General features: G+C 57.5%; 1 protein-coding gene across 2 annotated transcripts in view; it reads right to left on the bottom strand.

The window, feature by feature from the left end:
- CDK18 (cyclin dependent kinase 18) overlaps positions 1 to 10,448 on the bottom strand; it is a 36,271-nt gene extending 25,823 nt beyond the window's left edge. The window contains exon 1 of one of the 2 annotated variants that reach the window (XM_086861633.1): positions 9,747 to 10,448. The gene's annotated coding sequence lies outside the window, so the exon portion shown is untranslated. Of the gene's footprint in view, positions 1 to 8,744; positions 8,789 to 9,746 lie in introns of those variants that run through there. The other variant, XM_086861634.1, reaches the window with a different exon arrangement.
- Between the last annotated feature and the right edge of the window lie 16,187 nt (positions 10,449 to 26,635).

Genomic DNA, 26,635 nt, shown 5'->3' with positions numbered 1-26,635 from the left:
GGGACAAACCTCGGGCAGCCAGCATTCCCAGGGGGCTGGAGAGACAGGGAAGAAGGTGCTGAGCTTCCAGAGGCATTCCCAGCATTTATTTAACTCTTATTTTATCTATTTTATCTCTCTTTTTAACCTGGGGCTGAGGCACTCAGCAGCTGCCCTCTCTTTGTGGCTGGGTGGGGAGGAGAATCCCCATTTTGGGAGAAGATTCCTGGGAATAAGAGCCCAAATCCCATCCAGGATCATTCCCAGTGGATGAAGGCTGTCACCCACACCTCACACTCAGGGTATGTCAGGTCTGCTGCACTATTAAAGTTGTTTTCTTTCCTCCTTTTCCTTTTTTTTTTTAATTCCCTTTTTTTAAATTATGCTTTCCTTCCTTCCCCAGCCCACACAGAGCTCCCAGAGCTGCGGCTTTGTCTGCAAGATAAAAATTGATGGAAAACCAGGATTCACTTTCCCTGCAGCGATCAGGAGAGGTTTCCCCACTCTCTGATGAACAGAAAATACCAGAATTTTCCTCCTGTGACCCAAGGCCTCTTCCTGGTGCGGGAGAAGGAGGCTGGAAGGAAATTTGGGTGCAAAAACGAGGATAACGGGGGAAGGAATCCCTGGAGCTGCAGGGTGGGAGCTGGGTTTGTCCTGGGGGTGTGACACAGCTGGGCAGGGACAGCTGAGCTCAAGGATCCCCTTTCCAAAAAGATATTTAAAGAGTCAGGAATGACATCCTGGGCATCCGATGACCCCTGGGAATCTGAGCAATGCAGCCACCTCTGGCACACGGAAAAGGAGGGGGACAAACACCAGCAGGGAAGTCAGATCCTCGGGAAAAGCCTTTCCAGAGGGATCCCGGCCTCAAAGGCTCTTGACAGGATGGAATTTCCCAGGGAAAAAAAGCCACGGAACAGTCGGAATCCAAAGAAAACCCCACTTTTCTGTGGAGCAGCAGCACCACGAGCACCCGGAGTAATTAGGAGCTCGGCTCCTTGCCATGGATTATTCAGGAGACTGGAAATGTTTTGCCTTGACAAAAGGGCTCTGAACAAAACCCCAAACTCTCTGCCTGGAGATTTCCACATCCTGGGAAGGGGAGGAAAAGCTGGAGAGACTCGAGGTGGGATTAACTTGTCCCTGCTCTCCCAGCAGGATCCCAGCTCTGCTCCAGCAGCTCCTGAAGCAGCCCCAAACCACCCTGGGATGGATTTTCCATCAGGGGGTGGAAGGGGAAGGTGCTGCTTCCCCTTAAGGGATTAAGCACTTACACGGCACACGTGTTGCTGGTGGTAATTTATGAAAATGCTCCTTCCCCCGGGATGCTCTGCTGGAATTAAAATGTCCCCGCTGGGGCTTTTCCGGAAGATTCTGTGGGGAAGAGGCTCTGCCCATCCCTGTGTGGATGCAGATGGGATTTGGGGGAACCCAGAGCAGCCCAGGCAGGGTCTGAGGGGACAGGACAGACATGGAGAGATGGGATGGGATAATGGGATAATGGGATGGGATGGGATGGGATGGGATGGGATGGGATGGAATGGGATCCATGGGATGGGATGGGATGGGATGGGATGGGATGGGATGGGGATGGGGATGGGATGTGGATAGGATAATGGGATGGGATAATGGGATGGGATGGGATGGGATAATGGGATGGGATGGGATAATGGGATGGGATAATGGGATGGGACGGGGATGGGACGGGGATGGGAATGGGACAGGGATGGGACAGGGATGGGACAGGGATTGGATGTGGATGCATTGGATACATCCCCACCCTGGGCACTCCCAGGACAAACACTGGGCCAGGTTTGGCAGCAGAGCACTGAAAGCTCTGTGCTGGAGGCTTTGAGATGTGGTTTATTTAAAACCCAGCGAGGATCACGTGCAAACGCTGCCCGGCCCAGGATTGCACTAAGCTGGGATTAAACCTCAGCCCAGCCCCGCAGCCACCCTTGGAGGGACAATTCCCACTGGGATGGGAGGAAGGAGCAGCCACGGGGAGGGAGGCGAGGAGGAGACAACACCTGGGGAGCCAGAGGTTTCCAGGCACAGCACAGCTAATTAATACTAATTAATTAATATATTTTAATATATATTATACATGTATTATATATTATATGTAATATATGCTATTATATATACTGTATTTTTACATATACTATTTTTTATATATATACTATATTTTTATATATGCTATATAATATATTAATTAATACATTATATTATAATATATAATATATTATATATAATATGTAATATATAATCTATAATATATAATATATAATATATAATATATATTTATTATATATTATTTATTATATATTATTTATTATATATTGTATATTTCATATTATATATTATATATTACATATTACATATAATATATTATATATTATATGCTATATATTATATATTATTATATATTATATGATATATGATATATTCTATATTCTATATTCTATATTCTATATTCTATATTATATATTATATATTATATATTATATATTATATATTATATATTATATATTATATATTTTAGACTAATTTCCTAAAACTTGTAAAAAATACTCACCCCTAAAATAAACTTCTCTAAAAATCTTTCCACAACCACCCCTGAAAACCTTCAACTAAAAATCCACTTTTATGTCTCCTCCTCATTAGAATTATCTCCGATTTCATTCCCAAATTAAGAAAAAGGCACCAGGATAGAGAGAGATCCAATAAACAGATTTTTCCTGCCAAGCTCTGATCCCTTCCCTGGGAAGGAAACATTCCAGGCCGGTCTGGGAAGCGAGCAGGGAGTGTTTGGATAAACCTTGCTCCTCGTTAAACTGTAAATGTCATTTGTGCCACCCAGCCAAGGCCAGCCCCGTGTCCTCAAAGCTGCGGTGTCACGCTGGCAGACAGAATAAATTAATTGGTGGGCTCGGAAAATCGTAAATTAATCCCTTTCTAGGATATTTTAATTATTTTTTGTTTGTTTTTTTTTCACTTTTCTCAGTGCTTTGGAAGCAGCCCCGGTGTCCTTGACAAGCCAGGCTGGTTCCTGCACAAGCCTTGGAGAGATAACAGAGCCCAGAGCGAGATAAAGAGAGGGAAACAGGGATCTCCCCCAGGAAAACTCCTGGCTGGGCTCTGGATGGGCTCAGGGAGAGAGAGCTGCCGGCCTGCAGCGCCAAAAGTGTAAAATAACGGGAATAAATTAAAATATCGTGCTTTCCCCCCACCCCAAATCGAAACAGAGAGGAATTTCCATGTGGTTTTCGCTGGAATGGGAGGAAAACCCACCCTAAAAACAGGACAACACCGAGCAGGGCCGCTCCAAGCGCATCCAATCCTCCTCTCCTGCCCCACGGCTGATAAGGGAATGCGAGGATAAGGCAGGGTTATAATCCCTGAGGGATTTGGGATGAGCTGGGCCGGACTCCCAGTGCTCCCAGTTGTGGCGTGGCTCGGCACTGGTGCGGCCGGCCAGGCCTGCCGCGGTGTGATAGCGCAATTAGCGGCACAATTAATCGTTAATCGGGGGGGATTGGGAGGGATTAAGTGCTTACACGGCACACGTGCTGCTGGTGGTAATTTATGAAAATGCTCCTTCCCCCGGGATGCTCTGCTGGAATTAAAATGTCCCCGCTGGGGCTTTTCCGGAAGATTCTGTGGGGAAGAGGCTCTGCCCATCCCTGTGTGGCTGCAGATGGGATTTGGGGGAACCCAGAGCAGCCCAGGCAGGGTCTGAGGGGACAGGACAGCCATGGAGAGATGGGATGGGATGGGATAATGGGATGGGATAATGGGATGAGATCCATGGGATGGGATGGGATGGGATGGGATGGGATGGGATGGGATGGGATGGGATGGGATGGGATGGGATGGGATGGGATGGGATGGGGATGGGATGGGATGGGATGGAATGGGAATGGGAATGGGACAGGGATGGGACAGGGATTGGAAGAGGATGGGACAATGACAGGACAATGATGGGACAATGAGGGGACAGGGATAGGACAATAACGGGACAGAGATGGGACAATGAGGGGATGAAGATGGGACAATGATGGGACAGGGATGGGACAATGATGGGACAGAGAGGGGACAGGGATAGGACAATAACGGGACAGAGATGGGACAATGACAGGACAGTGATGGGACAGGGATAGGACAATAACGGGACAGAGATGGGACAATGAGGGGACAATGAGGGGATGAGGATGGGACAATGATGGGACAATGACAGGACAATGATGGGACAGCTCCTGCTTCTCCTGCTGCTCCCAGGGCTTTCAGGAGTCCCAGCTCGGGCAGGACGTGCGAGGGAGGCTGTGAGGGGGGTGTTGGGTGATTTGTTAAATTCAAGGAGCGCTTTGGACACACAGAGCCTCTCCCTGCGTTTTAGAGACACAAACCAGTGTCTGACCACAACCAAAACCTCCAGTTCTGCCTCCTCCTCCTCCTCCTCCTCGTCCCCAGGCACACCAGGACCATCCCCTTGGTTCTGCTGTTTATGGATCATGGATCTACTGGATCAGGACTGAGTCCTCAGCTCCTCAGATCTCCTCTTTATCCACATTTGCTCCAGCACAGGCTTGGCCCATAAACCTCCAACCTCAAATTCCACCCAGAAATTCCAGCCACAGACAGCACAAATCCAAGCTCCAGGTGATGTTCCATGCAGGGGGAAAAATAAATCCCCCAAAGTGCTGAATTTATATTCCTGTGAGTGTTCCCGAGTGCGGAACCCAGGCTCCTGCTCGCAAACCTTGTCAGATTGAGCAACTAAAAAAAGCCACGGCTCCGGGAGTGGGAAGTGCTGGGAGCAACAGGAGAGAGGGAAAAGCTGGGGGGTGTTTTGAGGATAAATCCCCCCACCAGGATCAGGAATCCCAACCCCTGAGTGACCAGCACGTTAATGTTGCCCAGATAATTAAATAGAAAAAAAAAACCAACAAAACATTAAAATCAAAATGGAGAAAGAGCAGATATAAATGGAACTCTGGGAATGTTTCCTTGCTTCCCAAAAAAGACACATTTTGATTTCTTCGGAGGTTTCAGTGTTTACTGTCGGCTTCAGCAGCTTCTCCTTTTAAATGGGGCGATTGAAGGCAAAATCACCACAAAAAACTGGTCAAAGCCAGTGCCCTGCCCCACTCCAGCTGGGAAAATTTGGGTTGTTTTCAAGGAAATGGCTGAGGATTTCAGGGATTGGGGAAGAAAGAGAGGGAGAGGGTTCACGGAGAGGGTTCAGTGATAAAAACACTGAAAATGTGCCCAAAAGATGAGTTAAATTCATAAAACCAGAGCACAGCGATACAGGAGCTGTTTGGTTCAGGTCAGCACATCCTGGAGAGAGTTTTGGGCCTCAGGTTTGAGATCCAGAGCTGTCAGTAATTTGGGATTTTCCTAATGCCAGGAATAAATAAATAAAATAAATAAATTCCGTGCCTCAGTTTCCCAGCTGATAAACGAAGACGATGAGGGCGGAGCAAGGCTGGAACGTTTGGGCGTCATCAATAAAATTATTAAAGGGAAAAAAAATTTAAAAAATTAAAAACTAACAAAATAATTAACTGAAAATGCCATGAATTGGAGCATCTTCATTAGCAGTGACCTTCCAGGTGGCCACAGGAGATCTCCCTTCCCGAGCATTCCCACTGCTCCTCCTTCACCTGGAGCATCCTCCTGCTTCCCGAGCCACATTCCCACTGCTCCTTCCTCCACCTGGAGCATCCTCCTGCTTCCCGAGCCACATTCCCACTGCTCCTCCTCCACCTGGAGCATCCTCCTGCTTCCCGAGCCACATTCCCACTGCTCCTCCTTCACCTGGAGCATCCTCCTGCTTCCCGAGCCACATTCCCACTGCTCCTGCCTCCACCTGGAGCATCCTCCTGCTTCCCGAGCCACATTCCCACTGCTCCTCCTCCACCTGGAGCATCCTCCTGCTTCCCGAGCCACATTCCCACTGCTCCTCCTCCACCTGGAGCATCCTCCTGCTTCCTGAGCCACATTCCCACTGCTCCTCCTTCACCTGGAGCATCCTCCTGCTTCCCGAGCCACATTCCCACTGCTCCTGCCTCCACCTGGAGCATCCTCCTGCTTCCCGAGCCACATTCCCACTGCTCCTGCCTCCACCTGGAGCATCCTCCTGCTTCCCGAGCCACATTCCCACTGCTCCTGCCTCCACCTGGAGCATCCTCCCTTCCCGAGCCACATTCCCACTGCTCCTCCTTCACCTGGAGCATCCTCCTGCTTCCCGAGCCACATTCCCACTGCTCCTCCTCCACCTGCTCCGAGCTCCAACAAGAGCCCAGCGGGAAAGAACTCCCGGATTTCCAGCAGGGATTGCCCAGAGGGAAGGAAGAGATGAGGGCGATTCCCGGTGGGGAACGCGGCTGTGAAAATCCAGCTGTGGCTGCTGGGAGCTCATCCCTAAAAACAGCCGGGAGAGCCGGAGGGGAGGGAACGCGGGGCTGGAATGAGCTGGGGCAGGGAGGGAGGCGAAGGATGAGCAGACAGATGAGAGGGGGCGGCAGCACAGATAATATTAATAATATTAATAATAATAATAATGGTAATAATGATAATGATGGTGATGATGATAATAATAATAATAATAGTGATTATGATACTGATAATAATGATAATAATGATAATAATGATAATAATGATAATGATAATGATAATGATAATGATAATGATAATAAAAATAATAAAAATAATAATATTAATAATGGTAATTATGATAATAATGATAATAATTCTATTATAATAATGATAATAATGACAATAATAATATTAAAAATTAAAATAAATTATAATGATGATGATGATGATGATGATGATGATGATGATGATAATAATAATAATAATAATAATAATAATAATAATAATAATAATAATAATAATAATAGTCCCCCAGCAGCCAGAGCAGAGACAGGAGCCAGAGACTGGGAGAGACAGAGCAAACAAGCAGCGGATGAGCAGCCCTGGCTGAGGGCAGAACGCTGCCTCGGAGAGAGCCCTGGGCTGCGGGTCGGGAGAGGGAGGAGAGGGCAAAAGATGCTGGACTGATTACAGAGCTGCTCTGCAAAGTTAATTGTTCACCAGATTGGGATCTGGGCCACATCCATCAACATTCTGCTTCCTGCCGTCAGCTTTCCCTGGATAAACAGAGGAGCCCGTGGCTTTAGGGGAGAGCAGAGGCAGCAGGGCAAAGCTCTGCCTGGCCAGGGTTCACCTCCAGCCCCGGGCCCTGCTCCAACAGAGCCCGCTCATCGCTCTCCTGCCTGCACACAGCAAGCCCGGCCCAGCTGAGCTGAGCTTTGGGCTGTCACACAGCGATTACGCAGAGCAGAACTCGCTCCAGCCTTGGGATGGCCTCTGAGCTGAGCCAAGCCCCCCGCTCCTGCTGCCTGAAGAAGCTGCTTCAATTTCCCTGAGGATGGCAGGAGGATCTGGGAGGCTCCCACTGAACCCTTTTGGAAACTCTTACTCTTCTTGGACATGGCTCCAAACACACAGATCCCGGCTTCTCTGGAGATTCTCGGCCCAAACCTCAGCTCCGTGGAAGCCAGAGGAATGTCCCAGGGTTTACAGGGATTGACCAAACATTCACTTCTCTCCAGCAGGCCGGGCCAAGGGGCCGATGTTCTCAGTAGAAACTGAGATGTGGATATTTTAATGCAGGTGTGAGGGGACACCCAGGGCTCTGCCTGAGCCGGGACAGGGAGAACAGAGGGATCCTCGTGGATCTGGGGGATTAAAGCTCAGCTCTGCTCCCTGTAACACCCTGAGCCGTTTTGCCTCTGCATTTTACCCTGTGCAAAATGCCCTCATCTGCCTGCTCTGGGTCCAGTGCCAGCGAGGGAAGGCAAACCCTGTCCCCTGCAGCAGCCTCTGTGCCCCAGCCTGTCCCCAGGGTACGAGTGACGCTGGCAAGGAATGCACAGAGAGGCGGCAGCTCCAGACTTAAAGCAGCTCGTCTGGAAGGCAATAAAAAGCAGCCAACTGCACTCGAGCCACCTGTGACCAGGAACGTGTGACACCATCACTTCCCTCTGTCCCTGTGTCCCCAGCGCAGCCTCTCTGAAGGGCCCATTCAGGGCTCCACAAAGAGCTGCTTCAGTGACAGGGCCACGGAGATGAGGATTCCAGTGCTTCCCATCCCTGCCAGCATCCCCAGAGCTCTGCAGAGCTCAGGCAGCAAAGCCCTGAGAACAAAGCAAGGTCAGGAGTTAACAGATGGGGGAACTCAGACGTGGGGACACGGCGGTGACGTGGCCAAGGCCAGGCAGAATCCGTGGCAAGGCCATGGACAGGGGGAGATCTCCAGAGCCCTGATTAGTTGTAATTTTTTTCTCTCTTTCTCTCCATCCCAGCAGGATGAGAGAGGAGGAACTCCCAGGATTGCTGGCGAGGTTGTTCCACTACTCATTTATTAACTGCTCCCATTTGGATGTGGTACCAGTATTTTCCAGAGTGAGTAAGCCTGGGAACCTGGGAACAAATCTGCAAGCCCTGCCTGGAGCACGGACACCAAAGCTTGCTCAGAAATCTTCTGGTGAGGCACAGAAGATCAGAAAATCAGCAAACCCTGAGCTGGGTGCCTCACACACGCTGAGGAAATTCCATGGATGGGGTGAGCCAGGTGCTCTCCCATTCCTGCCTATTCCTTCTGGGACTCTTGGGCATCACCTCCCACCTTTTCCTGGGGAGGGAAGGATGCTCCACACCACACTGAGATCTCACCCCACGTCCATTACCTGACGGCCAGATTCCTGCAGGGAATCTCTTCGGGATCATGGGAACTGCTTTTCCCGACCTCTCCCCTGACCCACAGGTGCTGGCAGGGCCTGGAAAGCAGGACTCTGCTTGCATCCACCGCATCTCAGCCCCGTGTGTTGGCACATCCCACATCCCCGCCCCAAACCCGCCCCACACCGCCGGGGAGGGAATTAATTAATCCCGATTCCTTGCAAGGCCCTGTCTGACGGCTCCTGCCCTTTCACAGACCTCACCCAGAGGCTCCAACTTTCTGCCTGATGCTTGTTCAAAGCTTTTCCCCCTTCAGGCACCTTCTCCGGGGCCGGCACACGCATCACACATCACATTGCGCCTCTCGTTTCCTTGATGCGCTGCACAAAACCCAGCGCCGGCAGCCCCAGGCCTGACCCTGATTCTCTCCTCCTCTCACAGCCGATGCCACCATTGTGCCAGCAACGCTCTGCCCGGGCTGTTTTCAGGGAGAAACGAGGCTGTTGAAGCTTTTCGGGCTCTCAAGGGGCTGTCTGGGGACGAGGAGGGGGGCACATTTTGGGGCACACCCCCGGGAACTTGTCACAGCAACAGGCAGCGCTGGAGAGATGCGGCTGATGGTGACAGGCACCAAAAACTGCAGCGCCAGGGGAATGCCGGGCTCCCCCCTCCCCCGAGGCACCGGACACAGCCCGGCTGTCACCTCCGGGCGTTTCCACACTGGAAGGGACCCCTCGGGCCCCTCACGGCAGGACCCACCCGGGGGTGCCCCTTAAAGCCCGGTACTGGGCTTGATCCGGACTCCCTGAAACAGGTTTAGGGCCAAACACGCGCAGGAATCTCCCGCACCGGGGAGCACCAAGGTACAAACGGAGCTGAGCCCTCCCCGTACCTCCAACTTCAGCCCTCCCCTCGCACTTTGTGCCCCGCCGGTCCCAAAGGCGGCGGCCGGGGGGGCTGGGGCGGCGGGCAGGGTCCCCGGGGCCCGGCGGGGTCACCCCGGCACTCACCGGTACCGAGCAGGTCTCCGGTCCTTGTGCCGTGTCCCTTCCTCCTTCCTGCGGGGCACAGCAGGGGCGGCGCTGCGGGAGCCGCTCCGGGAGCGGGGCCGGGACCGGAGCGGGGCTGGAACGGGGCCGGTACCGGAGCGGGGCTGGAACGGGACCGGTACCGGAGCGGGGCTGGAGCACGGGAGAGCTGGAGCGGTGCCGGTGCCGGTGCTGGAGCAGGAAAAGGGTTGGAGTGGTGCCGGTGCCGGGGGAATTGTAGCGGAGCCGGAGCCGGTACCGGAGCAGAGCAGTCGGAGCGGTGCCGGTGCCGGTACCGGGTGAATTGGAGCGCCGGGTGAATTGGAGAGCCGGTACCGGAGCAGAGCAGTCGGAGCGGTGCCGGTGCCGGTACCGGGTGAATTGGAGCGCAGCCGGTGCCGGTACCGGAGCAGAGCGGTCCGAGCGGTGCCGGTACCGGAGCAGAGCGGTCGGAGCGGTGCCGGTACCGGAGCAGTGGCGGTACCGGAGCAGAGCGGTCCGAGCGGTGCCGGTACCGGAGCAGAGCGGTCCGAGCCCAGCCGCGGGCGCTGCGGGAGCGCTGCCGCCGCTCGGTTCCGTGCGGCGCTGGCTCCTCCCCGCCGCAGCCCCGGGATAAGGAGCCCGCTCGGCCCCGCCGGCCCGGGCAGGAGCCGCGCACGGAGAGAGCACAAACACACAAACAACCACGCAGCGATCCCGGCCGCGCACACGAGCCAGGGCAGCTCCCTCCTGCGGCTCCTCCTGCTCCTCCTCGAGGCTCCTGGAGGATGCCTGAGAGCCGGGACCGCCCGGCACCCGCAGCCCTGGGGCTTTCAACCCCTCCGGGTCGTGGATTTAGCAGAGGCTCCACCACCCATTCCGGCTCCTTGTTGTCTTATATTTAGTCAAACATTCTGGGTTGGCCAAAAATAGAGCAGCCGTGGAAATAAATCAGGCTGACTGGAGGTGCCAACGTTGTCTGCCTGAAAGTAATTAATTTCTTATATCCTCGGCTATATTAATCCTTGCCTTCCCTCCACACAGCGCCCTGTCTGCCAGCAGAGTTTTTGTAATTGGTGCCGAAATCTGGGGGATGTGAGGGAGGTTTAAGGTGGTGGGGAAGGGCAGGGGGAAACCTGGTTCTGTGGGGGAAAATCATCCTGCAGGAAACATTTAGGGTCTTCTTTCCAGACGTGGATATTCCACAAAGAATCTACCCAAGAGACCCGAATCTGGGTTTCCTCGGTTCTGCTGCTGCCAGAACTCCTTTTTCCCTTTTTCTTTTCCTTGCTGACTGTCATTTCTTATCTCAGAACCACCAGGCTGGCTGGGAGACGCCTCGAGGAGTGGGGAAACGCTTCCGCAGGAGCGTCAAATCCGAGTCCCCGTGGAAGGAAGGGATGTTCTAGAAGGATCCATCTCCTCTGGTCATTTTAACCCGTCCAAGGACAACCCCCCTGGGGCCCTCAGCGATGTTTGAGTGCCCTGGGAGAGGGGTAAAACCTTTAACAGGGGCTCTTCGGGGAGAGCAGGAGCTGAACCAGCGGGCTCTGAGCTGGGGCTGCCCCTCCAGGAGCGGGTGGGGGGTTCAAGACAGAGGCACAGAGACACAGAGGGGACAGGGTGGCTCTGCAGGACGGTGCCACCCTTGGTGACAAGGGGTGACAAGCTGGTTTGTCACCTCGTTTGTCACCTGCATCTGAGGGGGATTTAAATCCTCGGATCTGCAGGGCTCAGGAGGAGAAGAAAAGGGAGAACAGAGGTGCTGTGATGTGCAGGGGGTGACACCAAGGGCTGTGTGTGACACCCAGGGCTGTGTGTGACATCCAAGGCTGTGTGTGACACTCAGGTGTGTGTGTGATGTGCAGGGGGTGACACCCAGGGCTGTGTGTGACACCCAGGTGTGTGTGTGTAACATCCAGGTGTGTGTGTGACACCCAGGGCTGTGTGTGACACCCAGGGCTGTGTGTGACACCCAGATCTGTGTGTGACACCCAGGGCTGTGTGTGACACCCAGGGCTGTGTGTGACACCCAGATCTGTGTGTGATGTGCAGGGGGTGACACCTGGGCTGTGTGTGACACCCAGGTGTGTGTGTGTGACACCCAGGTGTGTGTGTGACACCCATGTGTGTGTGTGACACCCAGGGCTGTGTGTGATGTGCAGGGGGTGACACCCAGGTGTGTGTGTGACACCCAGATCTGTGTGTGATGTGCAGGGGGTGACACCAGGGCTCTGTGTGACACCCAGGCTGTGTGTGATGTGCAGGGGGTGACACCTGGGCTGTGTGTGACACCCAGGTGTGTGTGTGACACCCAGGTGTGTGTGTGACACCCAGGGCTGTGTGTGACACCCAGGGCTGTGTGTGATGTGCAGGAGGTGACACCCAGGTGTGTGTGACACCCAGGGCTGTGTGTGACACCCAGGTGTGTGTGATGTGTAGGAGGTGACACCCAGGGCTGTGTGTGACACCCAGGTGTGTGTGATGTGTAGGAGGTGACACCCAGGGCTGTGTGTGATGTGCAGGGGGTGACACCCAGGGCTGTGTGTGATGAGCAGGGTGTGACACGAGGTCTGTGTGTGACACCCAGGTCTGTGACACCCCGGCTGGCTCCTGGCTGCTGTGGCCCTGCTCTCCCCTCACCCCTGCTCACCCAGTCCCTGCTCATGTGGGCTCCACCCTCAGCTCCCTGTGAGCGCCCATCGCCCTCCCGCTGCTGCTGCCTGCAGAAATGGGACATTTTGGTGTTCTTTCCCCAAATCCCAGGTTCTGGCGTGGCTCTGACTTCCACAGTCACCCATCTCCAGTGCTGAGAGGGCAGATGTCACCCTCAAGCATTCCTGTGTCATTCCCAGATCAGCGCTGCTGCCACTCCTCCCCTGCCACAGCTCCCAGAGCACGTGGCGCTCTGAATCCAACATGAAACTGAAAGGAAAAGAGATTCCCTCAAAAACTTCCATCAAATGAAGGTGAAAGCCCCAAACTGGAGCTAAAGAGAAGCCGCGAGGAGAAGGCAGCAAGGGCAGGGAGGTTCCAGCAATGGGGGGCCGTGAGCTGGGCGCTTGTGTCACAGCAGCTGCTCGCTGGTGCAGAACATTCCTCACAAACACAAATTACAGCCAGCAGCGTGCCAGGGATTGCTGCGAGAGCCTGACAGCGGCGGAGGAGGATGTGGAGAGGGAAAGCACCCGGCAGGAGCTGTATCCTGAAATGGGATGCACAGGACCCTGCTGGAGCTGTATCCTGAAATGGGATGCACAGGACCCGGCTGGAGCTGTATCCCAGAATGGGATGTACAGGACCCGGCTGGAGCTGTATCCCAGCAGGAATGGGATGCACAGGACCCTGCTGGAGCTGTATCCCAGCAGGAATGGGATGCACAGGACCCTGCTGGAGCTGTATCCCAGCAGGAATGGGATGCAAAGGACCCGGCTGGAGCTGTATCCCGGAATGGGATGCAAAGGACCCGGCTGGAGCTGTGTCCCGGCAGGAATGGGATGCACAGGACCCGGCTGGAGCTGTGTCCCGGCAGGAATGGGATGCACAGGACCCGGCTGGAGCTGTATCCCAAAATAGGATGCACAGGACCCGGCTGGAGCTGTATCCTGAAATGGGATGCACAGGACCCGGCTGGAGCTGTATCCCGGCAGGAATGGGATGTACAGGACCCGGCTGGAGCTGTATCCCAGCAGGAATGGGATACACAGGACCCGGCTGGAGCTGTATCCCTGCAGGAATGGGATGCACAGGACCCGGCTGGAGCTGTGTCCCGGCAGGAATGGGATGCACAGGACCCGGCTGGAGCTGTATCCCAGCAGGAATGGGATGCAAAGGACCCGGCTGGAGCTGTATCCCGGAATGGGATGCAAAGGACCCGGCTGGAGCTGTGTCCCGGCAGGAATGGGATGCACAGGACCCGGCTGGAGCTGTGTCCCGGCAGGAATGGGATGCACAGGACCCGGCTGGAGCTGTATCCCAAAATAGGATGCACAGGACCCGGCTGGAGCTGTATCCTGAAATGGGATGCACAGGACCCGGCTGGAGCTGTATCCCGGCAGGAATGGGATGTACAGGACCTGGCTGGAGCTGTATCCTGAAATGGGATGTACAGGACCCTGCTGGAGCTGTATCCCGGAATGGGATGTACAGGACCCGGCTGGAGCTGTGTCCCAGCAGGAATGGGATGCACAGGACCCGGCAGGAGCTGTGTCCCGGCAGGAATGGGATGCACAGGACCCTGAGTGCCAGCTCCGGGCATTCCCTGCCATTCCCTCCTGGCAGGAGCAATCCCATTTCTTCTCCACAGCCAAAAATCACCCCCGACACCCTGCAGGAGCCGCTCCTTCCCAAGTCCAGGGAAAAGCGGCTCCCGCGCTCCGCAGGCTGCGGGCAGGAGAAGCCGCCAGGAGCACCAGGGAACGCTGCAGCATCCTGAGCAGCATTCCAGTCACAGCCCTGAGCTTTCTCCTCTCCAGAACCTTCCCTGCCAGCACTGCGGGGACACGAGAGGGACGAAGGGAAGGTGAGGACCCAGCCCCGGCCTGGCATCCCTGTGTTCCCCTCATCCCAAGGAACGGGATTTGGGAATTGCGAGCGGGATGGAGCTGGAGCCCGGCGCTCTGCCCGCCCCAGACTCGCTCCAGGCACATCAAATCCTCCCGCGAGAGGCCCCGCTGGGGACACTGCAGCCACCGCCGGGGACACTGCTGCCACCGCCGGGGACACTGCAGCCACCGCCGGGGACACTGCAGCCACCGCCGGGTGCTGGCTTTGGGACAGAGGGGACAGAGCCCGGAGCAGCCCGGGGAGCAGGGACAGCCTTAGGAGCAGAGCGGAGCAGCTCAGGCTGAGCGGAGGTGACAGCGGTGTCCAAATGTGTCACAGCAGCCCTGCCAGGGGTCCTTTGCTGCGAAAACACCCAATTTCTGGTGTAAGAACACCCAATTTTGGCTGTCAGCTGCTGGCCCCCCTGGAAAAGGCACACACAGAGGGGCAGGAGCTCAGCCAGGCTGCGGGGAAGATCAAACCCACCCAGAGCTGACACACCAGGCCCGGTAAGAACCGCTCGAGAAAGATCCGAGCTGTACCCAGCGGGCACCCCGCTGTCCCCGGGGAGAACTCCAGAGCTCCCACAGCCCAGAAAAACCCTGGCAATTTCCAGGAAATGCAGAAAGTCGATTAAACCTGACAGCTCAGAGCGAAGCTGCAGAGAAACAGCAGCAGGAACGTGCTTGACTCCTTCAGGTCAGCTCCGGGGGGGTTCCCATTCACCTGTTTTCCTGTTTCTCTCTCATCTCTGAGGATGCAGAGCCCTCAGCAGCTCCCGTTTCTCCCCAGAGCTCAGCTCACATGGCCTCGCATGTGTGCGGCTCCCGAGGAGAGCCGGCGGCTCTGGGGCTCCGCAGGGAACATTTCACAGTCACTGCGTCCCTTCCCCGCTGCCCTGCCACTCGATAGGAGCGTGGGCAGCGAGTCATGGAAAGGAAAATGTGTTCAATGCCTCCTCCTGCTGCTGCTGCTGGCCTGGCCGCTGCCCCCGACGCGCAGGCAGGCATGTGGAAATCATTGCCTGGAGAGCAGAGCTGCGGTTCAGCAGCGATGCCAGGGCTGGGGTGAAAACTGGCTGCTAAATCCAGGGAAACTGGGAATGTTCCAGTGCCCAGCCTGCCACAGCTCGCTGGAGAAGGGGAATGAGCCGCGTGTGGAACCCCAGCTCGGGGATGGGGCTGTGCACGGTGCTCGGGAGGGGTGGGACACCCTGATTTCACAATAATTCTCCCCCCCACAGTCGCGCCTCTGGTGGGCTCACGCTCAGGAAATGTCAACCATAAAATGGTTTGGGTTGGAAAGAAGCTGAAAGGTGTAAAATTCCACCTGCCACCATCCCAGGGTGCTCCAAGCCCCGTCCAGCTTGGCCTTGGAAGTTTCCAGGGATGGGGCAACCCCTGCCAGGACCTCCCCACCCTCCCAGGAAGGGATTTTTCCACCCATCCAACTGAAATTTCCCCTCTTTCAGCCTGAACCCGTTTCCCCCTTGTGCTGTCACTCCCAGAACGGGCAGGACAGAAGGAATATTGTTATTCCCGCTGTTTTACAAGGGGGTGAAGCGAGGAACAGGAGAAGTGGGGATGAGTTTGGATATCCCTGGGCCAGCTCCAGAGCTCAGGGAGCTCCTCAGGGTCTCCCTGCACATCTCCAAACCCAGATCACTGCAGGCTGTTCTTGTCCCACACTGGAATTTGCTCTCTCGGAACCCCAAATTGCCCTGAAACCACTGGAAATCACTAAATCGAAATCCTCAGTGCCGTGGGACACAAAATCCCCATCCTCAAGGTGCTGACCATGGCAACCACGAGGCCGGCTGCAAACCACAGAATCCAGCAGCATCTCCTCTGAATTTTGCCCATGGAGCATCACCATAACAACAGCTCCACCAATCCACACCAGAGATCCAGGCCCTTAGCAACCAGGAGCTGCCAAATCGCAAAACAAAGTTAAAAAAAAAAATATAAAATAAATAAAAAAATTATCTGTACAATGTCTTTCCTCCATGGTGCTGCTGTGGGCGGGCAGAGCTGCAGTGGGCACAGTCGGGGAGGTGCACAGAGCACCACAGATCCCAAAAAGTTCTGCCCCAGAGGGTTCCAAAGCTTCTCCTGCCCTGCTTGTGGTGCCACTGGAGGGTTTGGCCTCTGGTTTTGGGGTTTCTCTGCGTGGTTCCCCTCCCAAAGAGAGAAATCTCAGAGCTCACAGAAGCTGAGATGTCACCCCTGAGAGTTCTGATTGTCACCCCTGAGCTCTGATTGTCCCCCCAGAGCTCTGATGGTCACCTCTGAGATCTCTGAGCACACAGAAGCTGAGATGTCACCCCTGAGATCTCTGATTGTCACCTCTAAGAGCTCAAATTGTCACCCCTGAGCTCTGATTGTCCCCCCTGAGAGCTCTGATTGTCCCCCCAGAGCTCTGATTGTCCCCCCCAGAGCTCTGATTGTCCCCCCAGAGCTCTGATTGTCACCCCTGAGATCTCAAATTGTCCCCCCAGAGCTCTGATTGTCCCCCCAGAGCTCTGACTGTCACCCAGCCCCGGGACCCGCAGGATCTGCTGTCCCCGGGTGTCCCCAGCTGTTTTCAGGAGCTGTTCCGCAGGGGTTAAACCACCTGAGCAGTTTGAGAAGCAGCAGTTTGCTCCTGCCAGCGAACCTTGTCCCCTGACCCCCGCCTGGAGGAGATAAACTGGTTTTTTTCAGGGAATGATCCACCTCTGCCACTGAGTCACCGCCAGCTTCCCCTCCCCGGGCGGCTCAGGGCTGAGCTGGAGGCTCCTGAAAGCTCCGTGCTCCGGCGGGGCAGGGCTGGGGGAGCACACCCAGAGCTCCCCCGTGGGAGCAGCGAGGCCAAAGTCCTGCAGGGAAAAGCCAGCAGATCCTCCTCCCAAAGCACAGCGGGAACGGGCCCGGCGCTTTCCTGCCGGCACAAACCGGGAGTCCCTGCTCGGACCGGGACCAGCGGCACCCAGGGCTTGGGAACAGGACACAAAGCGAGGATTTGCAGCCCAAAGCAGCTCCCTGTGAGCAGGAGGCCGTGCTGGGCTGGAGAAGGTCTGGCTGGAGGATAATGAGGGCTTTCCCAAGCCTTTGGCTGCAGGGTGGAGCTGTGGCAGGAACAGCTTGGGTGGCACCAGGGACTCCCTCACAGCCTCGGGATGCTCGGCCAGCGTTTGCTGCTTGACTCACAGCCTGCTCTGCTATTTTCAGCCCAAACGAGGAATCCAGCCCGGCTCTGCCTTCCCAAAACATCGGTGCAGGCATAAACTTCATCCCTTCATTAGAGGGATGATGGATGTGAGAGCGTTTCCAAAAAAAAGAGGGCTCGGGATGAGGGCTGGGAACGGTGGAGCAGTGAGGGAAAATCCCTGGCAGGGCAGGAATGGCTGGGATGGAGCCGGGAGAGGAGCTGGGAGCTCTGTCCCACCCTCGCTGCGGTGTCTGCGAGCTCCTGCAGCCCCCAGGGCGCTGTCGAGGCTGCTGGAGCTGCTGTTCCCCTCCCCACGCCTCCCATCCCGTCTGACATCCCCCAGCTCCGCCGGCATCGCTGGGGAATTGGAGCAGAAGGCGGCGGAATTGGCTGGGAAGAGGGGAAAGCTCCTTCCCTCGGGGAGTGGCAGCTCCGGGGACCGGGGGATGCAGCACGAGCGGCCCCAAAACACCCCGGGAACCAAACGGGGTGCCCAAAGCACCGCAGGGACCTCGCGGCTCCTCTTCCTCAGCTCCCGATGGTTTGTGAGCCTCGGGAGCCTCATCCCTGGGACAGGGACAGGGACAGGGACAGGGACACAGGGACAGGGACAGGGACACAGGGACAGGGACAGGGACAGGGACAGGGACACAGGGACAGGGACAGGGACAGGGACAGGGACAGGGACAGGGACACAGGGACACAGGGACACAGGGACACAGGGACAGGGACAGGGACAGGGACAGGGACAGGGACAGGGACAGGGACACAGGGACAGGGACACAAGGACAGGGACACAGGGACAGGGACACAAGGACACAGGGACAGAGACAGGACACAGGGACAGGGACACAAGGACAGGGACACAGGGACAGGGACACAAGGACACAGGGACAGAGACAGGACACAGGGACAGGGACACAGGGACAGGGACAGGGACACAGGGACACAGGGACACAGGGACAGAGACAGGACACAGGGACAGGGACACAGGGACAGGAACACAAGGACACAGGGACAGGACACAGGGACAAGACACAGGGACAGGAACACAAGGACAGAGGGACACAGGACACAGACACATGGACACAAGGACAGAGGGACACAGGACACAGACACATGGACACAAGGACAGAGGGACACAGGGACACAGGGACACAGGGACAGAGACAGGGACACAAGGACAGAGTGACACAGGACACAGACACATGGACACAAGGACAGAGGGACACAGGACACAGACACATGGACACAAGGACAGAGGGACACAGGACACTTTTCCCTGGACAGCGGGCAGTTCACATCACGCCGAGTTGCAGCGTCCTTTCCCTGGGGGAGCTTTTCCCCCGCGTCCCTCCTCCATCCCTCCCCAGCTCTTTTCCCCACCCACGGCCACCCCTCTGCTCCCCGCCCGCCCCGTCCCCGCTCCAGGCGCGCTCCGCTTGTCCCCGCTTTTTGGAAAATGCTTCCACCTCGTGGCTCTCTGGAGAAACGCCCTGGAGAGCCCCAGCCCGGCCGTGCCGCCCTCTGCGCTCGCCCCGGGCTGGCGGATCACAGCCCAGGGCTCTGCCTGCTGCTGCTCCCGATCAACACCGGCTGGCCCAGGAGGAGCTGGAGGAGCCCGTGATCACTCCAAACCCAGTCCAAAACCAGTCCAAACCCAGTCCTCCCAGTCCTCCCAGTCCAAACCCAGTCCTCCCAGTCCTCCCAGTCCAAACCCAGTCCAAAACCAGTCCAAACCCAGTCCAAACCCAGTCCAAAACCAGTCCAAACCCTGTCCTCCCAGTCTTCCCAGTCCAAACCCAGTCCAAAACCAGTCCAAACCCTGTCCTCCCAGTCCTCCCAGTCCAAACCCAGTCCAAACCCAGTCCAAACCCAGTCCTCCCAGTCCTCCCAGTCCAAACCCAGTCCAAACCCAGTCCTCCCAGTCCTCCCAGCCCCTCCAGCCCTCCCATTCCAACCCCAGTCCTCCCAGTCCTCCCAGTCCTCCTCCCAGTCCCGAGTCCTCCCAGCTCTCCCAGCCCTCCCAATCCCAGTCCTCCCAGTCCCCCCAGTCCCAGATCCTCCCAGTCCAAACCCAGCCCTCCCAGTGCTCCCAGTGCTCCCAGCACACGAGGGCTGGCGGAGCTCAGCCGGAGCCGCTCTGCCAGGGTCCTCTCCTGCAGCCCCTCCAAAATCCAACAACAAATCCCAAATCCTCCCGCGTGGGCAGCTGGGGTGGAGACAGAGGGAAAAGCTTCGGGCACACTTCGGGAAGCACCCAGCTGGAATTCGGGGCTTCACCCGTCCCGTGGGAATGCTGCAGGGAGGGGGTCACAGCCCTCTGGGGGTCCCCGTCCCCACCAGCGCCGTGGGAACTGCTGGGAAAGGCCCTCCTGCTCCACTGGGGGAGATTCCCGACCCTCGGAAATCCAGGAAAACACCAGCAGCTCCCACACGGGTCCGGCAGGACGCTGAGGTTTCATGGAATCCCAGAATCCCAGGGCGCTTTGGGATGGTAGGGATCATCCAGTGCCACCCTGGAATCGGGAATTAAGGCAGGAGAATGAGCGGCCCGGAGCTCCTCAGAATCCCGCAGGAGCCGTCAGAGGGGCGCGCTAATTTCTCATGGAATAAAGGATCCCGAATTCCGCAGGAATCCCAAATCCAACAACATTTGGGATGCTGGGGATGCTCAAACTAAATCAAATCTGGCTGCAGTGGAAGCTGTCCCAGTGAAACTCGTGTTCTCAGGGAGCCTGGGGGTGGAATCCCTGCTGAAATCCTGGATTCTGCTGCTTGGAACATTTCACGCGGCAAATCCAGGGTTTGAAACTACAACAGGGTTTGAAAAGAGGGATAACCAAGCTCCTTTTCCCGGGATTTCAGCCAGCACAACGCTGGGAGAGGCGGCGTTAAAGGCGGGCAGGACTCAGCTGCCGCTCTCCTGGCCGGGGCTCAATCCAAGCGCTCCCCGTTAATGAGCAGGAAGCCGGGATTTGGGATGGGATTTGTCCGGCCCATCCGGACGCTCGGCACGCCAGGACCTTGCGGGGGTTAATCAGAGGAACCTGCCGGCCGAGCCGAGCCGAGGAAATGAGAACTCAGGCACCATATGCTGCTCGTCCCCGGGAGGCGGCGGAGCGTCGGGAGCGGCGTCCGCATCTGCCCGGGACAGCTGCGCTCCGAGCTGGGGAGGGGTCACAGCCGGGATAAAGGGAATGGGTTATCCCAGCGGGATAATGGGAATGGGTTATCCCAGCGGGATAATGGGAATGAGTTATCCCAGCGGGATAATGGGAATGGGTTATCCCAGCGGGATAATGGGAATGGGTTATCCCGGGATAAAGGGAATGGGTTATCCCAGCGGGATAATGGGAATGGGTTATCCCAGCGGGATAACGGGAATGGGTTATCCCAGCGGGATAATGGGAATGGGTTATCCCACCGGGATAAAGGGAATGAGTTATCCCAGCGGGATAATGGGAATGGGTTATCCCGGGATAATGGGAATGAGTTATCCCACTGGGATAACGGGAATGGGTTATCCCAGCGGGATAAAGGGAATGAGTTATCCCGGGATAAAGGGAATGAGTTATCCCGGGATAAAGGGAATGAGTTATCCCACTGGGATAATGGGAATGGGTTATCCCACCGGGATAAAGGGAATGGGTTATCCCAGCGGGATAATGGGAATGGGTTATCCCAGCGGGATAAAGGGAATGGGTTATCCCGGGATAATGGGAATGGGTTATCCCAGCGGGATAATGGGAATGAGTTATCCCACCGGGATAAAGGGAATGGGTTATCCCAGCGGGATAAAGGGAATGGGTTATCCCGGGATAATGGGAATGGGTTATCCCGGGATAATGGGAATGGGTTATCCCAGTGGGATAATGGGAATGGGTTATCCCAGGATAAAGGGAATCCTTCCCGTGGGTTATCCCACCGGGATAATGGGAATGGGTTATCCCAGGATAAAGGGAATCCTTTCCATGGGTTATCCCAGCGGGATAACGGGAATGGTTTATAGGATAACCTTCCCCAGGGTTATACACCCTCAATAACGCCACTCCTTCCCAAGGGTTATTCCCACTTTCCCCAGGGCTGTCCCCCTCAACAATGCGAGGATTTAACCCCTTCAACCCCACCCCTCGTTCTCCCGGGGAGCTGGGGGGAGCCGAGGGGAGCCCGGGGGGAGCCAGGGGGAGCCCGGGGGGAGCAGAGGGGAGCCCGGGGGGAGCCAGGGGGAGCCCGGGGGGAGCAGAGGGGAGCCCGGGGGGAGCAGAGGGGAGCCCGGGGGGAACCAAGGGGAGCCCGGGGGAGCCCGAGGGGAGCCGTGGGGAGCCGGGGGTGAGGATGCCACACGTTCAGCCCAGCCCAGCGGCAGAGCAGCCGGCGAGGCAGAGCCAATGGCCGCTTTTCATGCTCAGCGAGCGCGTCCACCTCCACCCCCCGCCCCTGGAGCCCTGAAGTTGCGGCTTGAAGCACCTCGCTGTGCAGAGCAGAGCTGCTGCTCAGCGGGAACAGAAGGCAGAGGCTGCTGCCAGGGAGCCAGCATGGACCCCGAGCCCGCCAGGCCCGGCTGCTGACACAGGTACGTGCCCTCCGAGGCAGGGAGCCCACAGCAATCCCATCCGGGATGCGAGCTCGGAGCACGCTTGAATTTTCCACCAGGGGGAATATGGGAATTTGGCTCCCTCGGAATGATTTATCCAGCGCTTTCCCCAGCGCCGCCACCTCCCCTCCCTCTGCGGGCTCTCCCCGACACTTTGCTGCTGTGTCTCCATCTGGGCGCCTTCGTTTTGGGGGGTTTTGATGCTCCCTGAGCGTGGCAAAATCCGGAGAAGGGAGAGCGGGAGGACACGGTGCTCCCCGCGGGCTGGGTGGGCTTCGGAGCCGGGGCACCCGGATCCAGGGATCCCGGTGGGTAAATCCATCCCTGGAGAGCCCGGCATGGCCAGGCTGGCTCATTCCAGGGATCCCGGTGGGTAAATCCATCCCTGGAGAGCCCGGTACAACCAGGCTGGCTCATTCCAGGGATCCCAGTGAATAAATCCATCCCGGGAGAGCCCGGCATGGCCAGGCTGGCTCATTCCAAGGATCCCGTGGATAAATCCATCCCTGGAGATCCCAGCATGGCCAGGCTGGCTCATTCGAGGGATCCCAGTGAATAAATCCATCCCTGGAGAGCCCGGCATGGCCAGGCTGGCTCATTCCAGGGATCCCAGTGAATAAATCCATCCCGGGAGAGCCCGGCATGGCCAGGCTGGCTCATTCCAAGGATCTCAGTGAATAAATCCATCCCTGGAGAGCCCGGCACGGCCAGGCTGGCTCATTCCAAGGATCTCAGTGAATAAATCCATCCCTGGAGATCCCGGTACAACCAGGCTGGCTCATTCCAAGGATCCCGTGGATAAATCCATCCCTGGAGAGCCCGGTACAACCAGGCTGGCTCATTCCAAGGATCCCGTGGATAAATCCATCCCTGGAGAGCCCTGCTCAGCTCCCGGGAGGATCCAGGGGCTCTCCCAAACAGGAGCCTCCCCCTGACGAGTGTCTGGCGCCCGGCACTCCCCGGGGAGGGGAAGCGGTGAAATGGGGGCACGGCAGAGTTCAGCTCCCCTCTCCACGGCTTTTACACTCAAAGAGGAGCCCGAGGCAGCGCGGGTTGATGTCACCCGTGTCCCCTGCCCTGGGGACCACCCTCTCCTCCGGCTGGAGATATCCAAACTCCTGAGGCTGCTGTGGGAAAGCCTCGTCTGGAGGCACAGGAGAGCGGCTGCTCTGCATTTCCCCGTGTCGGGAGCTTGCTGCTCCCGGGATCTCCGTGTCGTTTGCTCCCCCTGAGTTCTCTCAGGCCTGAAAAGGGGAATTAAAAACAGGGGAGCTGTTTCCTGGATCAGGGAACAACAGGGAACAGGGACCCGGGGGAACTGGGAAGAACTTTTTGTGGTAGACGAGAGGAGCCTTTCCCTGTTCATTCCCTGGAGCTGGGAATTCCCTGGACGCTGCTCTCGGCCTCCCCATTTCCCATTCCCACCCTCGGAGCTGATTCCCGTGTCTGTGTCTGTGGAAATGTTCTCCAACAAATCCTTCCCGGAGCTGATGCCATCAGGTGGCGCTTGGGAACAGGCAGCGTCACCGCGGGACTTTGGAGAGGGAGCACTTGTTGCTGTGGGCTGCAAATGGCACCGGAACGAGGACAGGGGACACCCAGAGCCCCTGTGACACAGGAATGGTGACACCCAGAGCCCCTGTGACACAGGAATGGTGACACCCAGAGACCCTGTGACACAGGAATGGGGACAGGGGACACCCAGAGCCCCTGTGACACAGGAACGGGGACAGGGGACACCCAGAGATCCTGTGACACAGGAATGGGGACAGGGGACACCCAGAGCCCCTGTGACACAGGAACGGGGACAGGGGACACCCAGAGATCCTGTGACACAGGAATGGGGACAGGGGACACCCAGAGCCCCTGTGACACAGGAATGGGGACACCCAGAGATCCTGTGACACAGGAACAGGGACACCCAGAGCCCCTGTGACACAGGGAACACCCAGAGCACCTGGTCACCCCACCTCACACACCCAGAGGTGACACAGAAGGACTTTTGGTGGCTTTGGGAGGGATGTGCAGAGCAGGCAGAGCTGGCAGGATGAGTGTGGAAAGCTTTTCCTCTCCATTTTGGCACCAAAATGATGATTTTAATTACAGCCCCTTTCGGATTTAGCCTTGTCCAGCCGTGTCCAGCCTGGCCGTGTCCGTAGGGAGCTGCTCCCCATTCCCAGAGTTTTGTCACCTCCCAGGACATGGCCCAGGCCCCTCCGTCCCTCAAGGACCACCCAAGAGGGGACAAAGAGCAGCCCTAATGGTGCCGAGGGAAACACAAGCCCTTCCCGGAGATCCCAAATCCAACAACATTTGGGATGCTGGGGATGGAACGAGCTGCTCAAACGAAATCAAAACCACCTCGGGGTGTCTCAGCCGCAGCCACTGGGGACAGAAATCCCGGGCTGCTCCCGGCTCCGGGCAGGACAAGGAGGGGGATTTGTGCCTGGCCTGGCTCGGCTCTCCTGGTGTTCCTGGGGCTCATCCCGGATGAGCCCAGGGATTTGGGCTTGGCCTGGCTCTCCTGGTGTGCCCAGAGCTCATCCTGGAGGAGCCCGGGGATTTGGTCCCGACTTGGCTCGGCTCTCCCCAGTGTGCCTGGAGCTCATCCCGGCGGTGCCAGGGGATTTGTGCCTGGCTCAGCTCTCCCGGTGTTCCCGGAGCTCATCCCAGAGGAGCCCGGGGATTTGGACCTGGCCTGGCTCTCCCTGGTGTTCCTGGAGCTCATCCTGGCGGTGCCCGGGGATTTGTGCCTGGCTCAGCTCTCCCGGTGTTCCCGGAGATCATCCCAGAGGAGCCCGGGGATTTGTGCCTGGCCTGGCTCGGCTCTCCCCTCCCCGGTGTTCCCGGAGCTCATCCCGGCGGTGCCCGGGGATTTGTGCCTGGCTCAGCTCTCCCGGTGTTCCCGGAGCTCATCCCGGAGGAGCCCGGGCTCTCTGTGGAGCCGGGCTTTGCAGCAGCCCCGGCGCAGGGGAGCACGTCCCCTGTTAATCAGCATTTAATTAAAGGACATGCTGACATTTGGAAATCAGAAACAAGTCTCCTGTGTGGGCTGCCTCTCTCTGCCGCTCGCCTCTTCTCTGAATCACTCCCTGACATTTTGCCAGATTAGGATGTGACTCCCTCTCTCTCTCCCCTCTCTCTCCTCTCTCTCTTTCTGCTTCCTTATAAAAATAAATTGAAAAGGAGACTCGAAGCCACCGCTGCTCCTCAGGGAGACGCCGGAGGGGACGGGGGGAGGCTCCTGTGATTCCTGGGGCTACAACGCGTCCTACAAAACGTGGGGCAGCTTTTCTGTGGGGCAGGGGTGCTGTGACAGGGGGTGCTCCCCGTGCTGGCCTGGGGCAACCGCTTCTGCCTCTCTGGAAGCCCCCAGAGAGCCGGGCGGGCACCTCGGGGCTCGCACGGGGATGGGGCTGAACGAGTCCCGGGCTGGCGGTGGGGATCCCGGCCAGGGAAATGGGGAGTCCCGCAGGAGCCATGGAGACCCCCGGGTGGGGCGGGAGGGAAGGACAAGGACGGGGGGGGACCCTGGGAGAGTCGCCCCAAGCTGGGGACAGGAGGGCTGAGCCTCACCAGGGGACGCGACACCCCCGACCCGGCTGCAGGGGCACCCCCAGGCGGGACCCCCCTTTTCCCTTTGCTTTGGACTCACCGGGCGCAAATGTGCAGCCCCCGGAGCAGCCCCCTCGTGTCCCTTCTGTGTCCCCTCTGTGTCCTCCTCGTGCCCCTCCGTGTTCCCCTCGTGTTCCCCTCGTGTCCCTCCGTGTCTCCTCCATGTCCCCTCCGTGTCCCCCTCGTGTCCCTCCGTGTCCCCTCTGTGTCCTCGTGCCCCTCCGTGTCCCCCTCGTGTCCCCCTCGTGTCCCTCCGTGTCTCCTCCATGTCCCCTCCGTGTCCCCCTCGTGTCCCTTCGTGTCCTCCCTGTGAATCCCCCAATGTCCCCTCCCTATACCCCTTGTCCCCTCAGTGTCCCCCCTTGTCCCCGCCGATGTCCCCCCGTGTCCCCTCAGTGTCCCCTCAGTGTCCCCCCTTGTCCCCGCCGATGTCCCCCCGTGTCCCCGCCGCCAATCCCCCCGTGTGTCCCCTTTTCCCCCGGTGTGGCCGAGCGGGGCCGGGCTCCGAGGGCTCGGGGGTCCCTTCTCCATCTGTCCCGGGCCCGGGGGTCCCTTCCCCGCCTGTCCCGGGCCCGGGGGTCCCTTCCCCGCCTGTCCCGGGCCCGGGGGTCCCCTGGCTTGTCCCCCCACCCATCCCCGCAGCCCCCCCCGCCTCCCGCACCTTCTGCCGCGCTGAATCGGGGCCAGCGAGTCTGTTCTGCTGCTCGCCCATCCCCGAGCTGGGAAATGCAAACAGCAGCGAGCGCCGGGGGAGGGGGGGACTGGGGGGAACCCTCACCGCTCGCTTCCCCTCGGCTGCTCATTTCAAACCTCCTTTCAAGCAGAAATTACTCACATTAATCAGGAGCGGGAAGGCGTTCGCAGCCCCGCAGATTTGGCAGCGCGGAATCAGAATTCCAGCAGCAGCAGCGGGAGGACGAGAGCCCGGCAGAGCCAGAGCCGGGGG

Source organism: Cyanistes caeruleus, chromosome 24 (genome assembly GCF_971803275.1).
Source record: "Cyanistes caeruleus chromosome 24, bCyaCae1.hap1.1, whole genome shotgun sequence".
NCBI classification, from domain to species: domain Eukaryota; kingdom Metazoa; phylum Chordata; class Aves; order Passeriformes; family Paridae; genus Cyanistes; species Cyanistes caeruleus.
The sequence above is the reverse complement of the archived record's forward strand: the minus strand, read 5'-3'. Positions and strand labels throughout refer to the sequence as shown.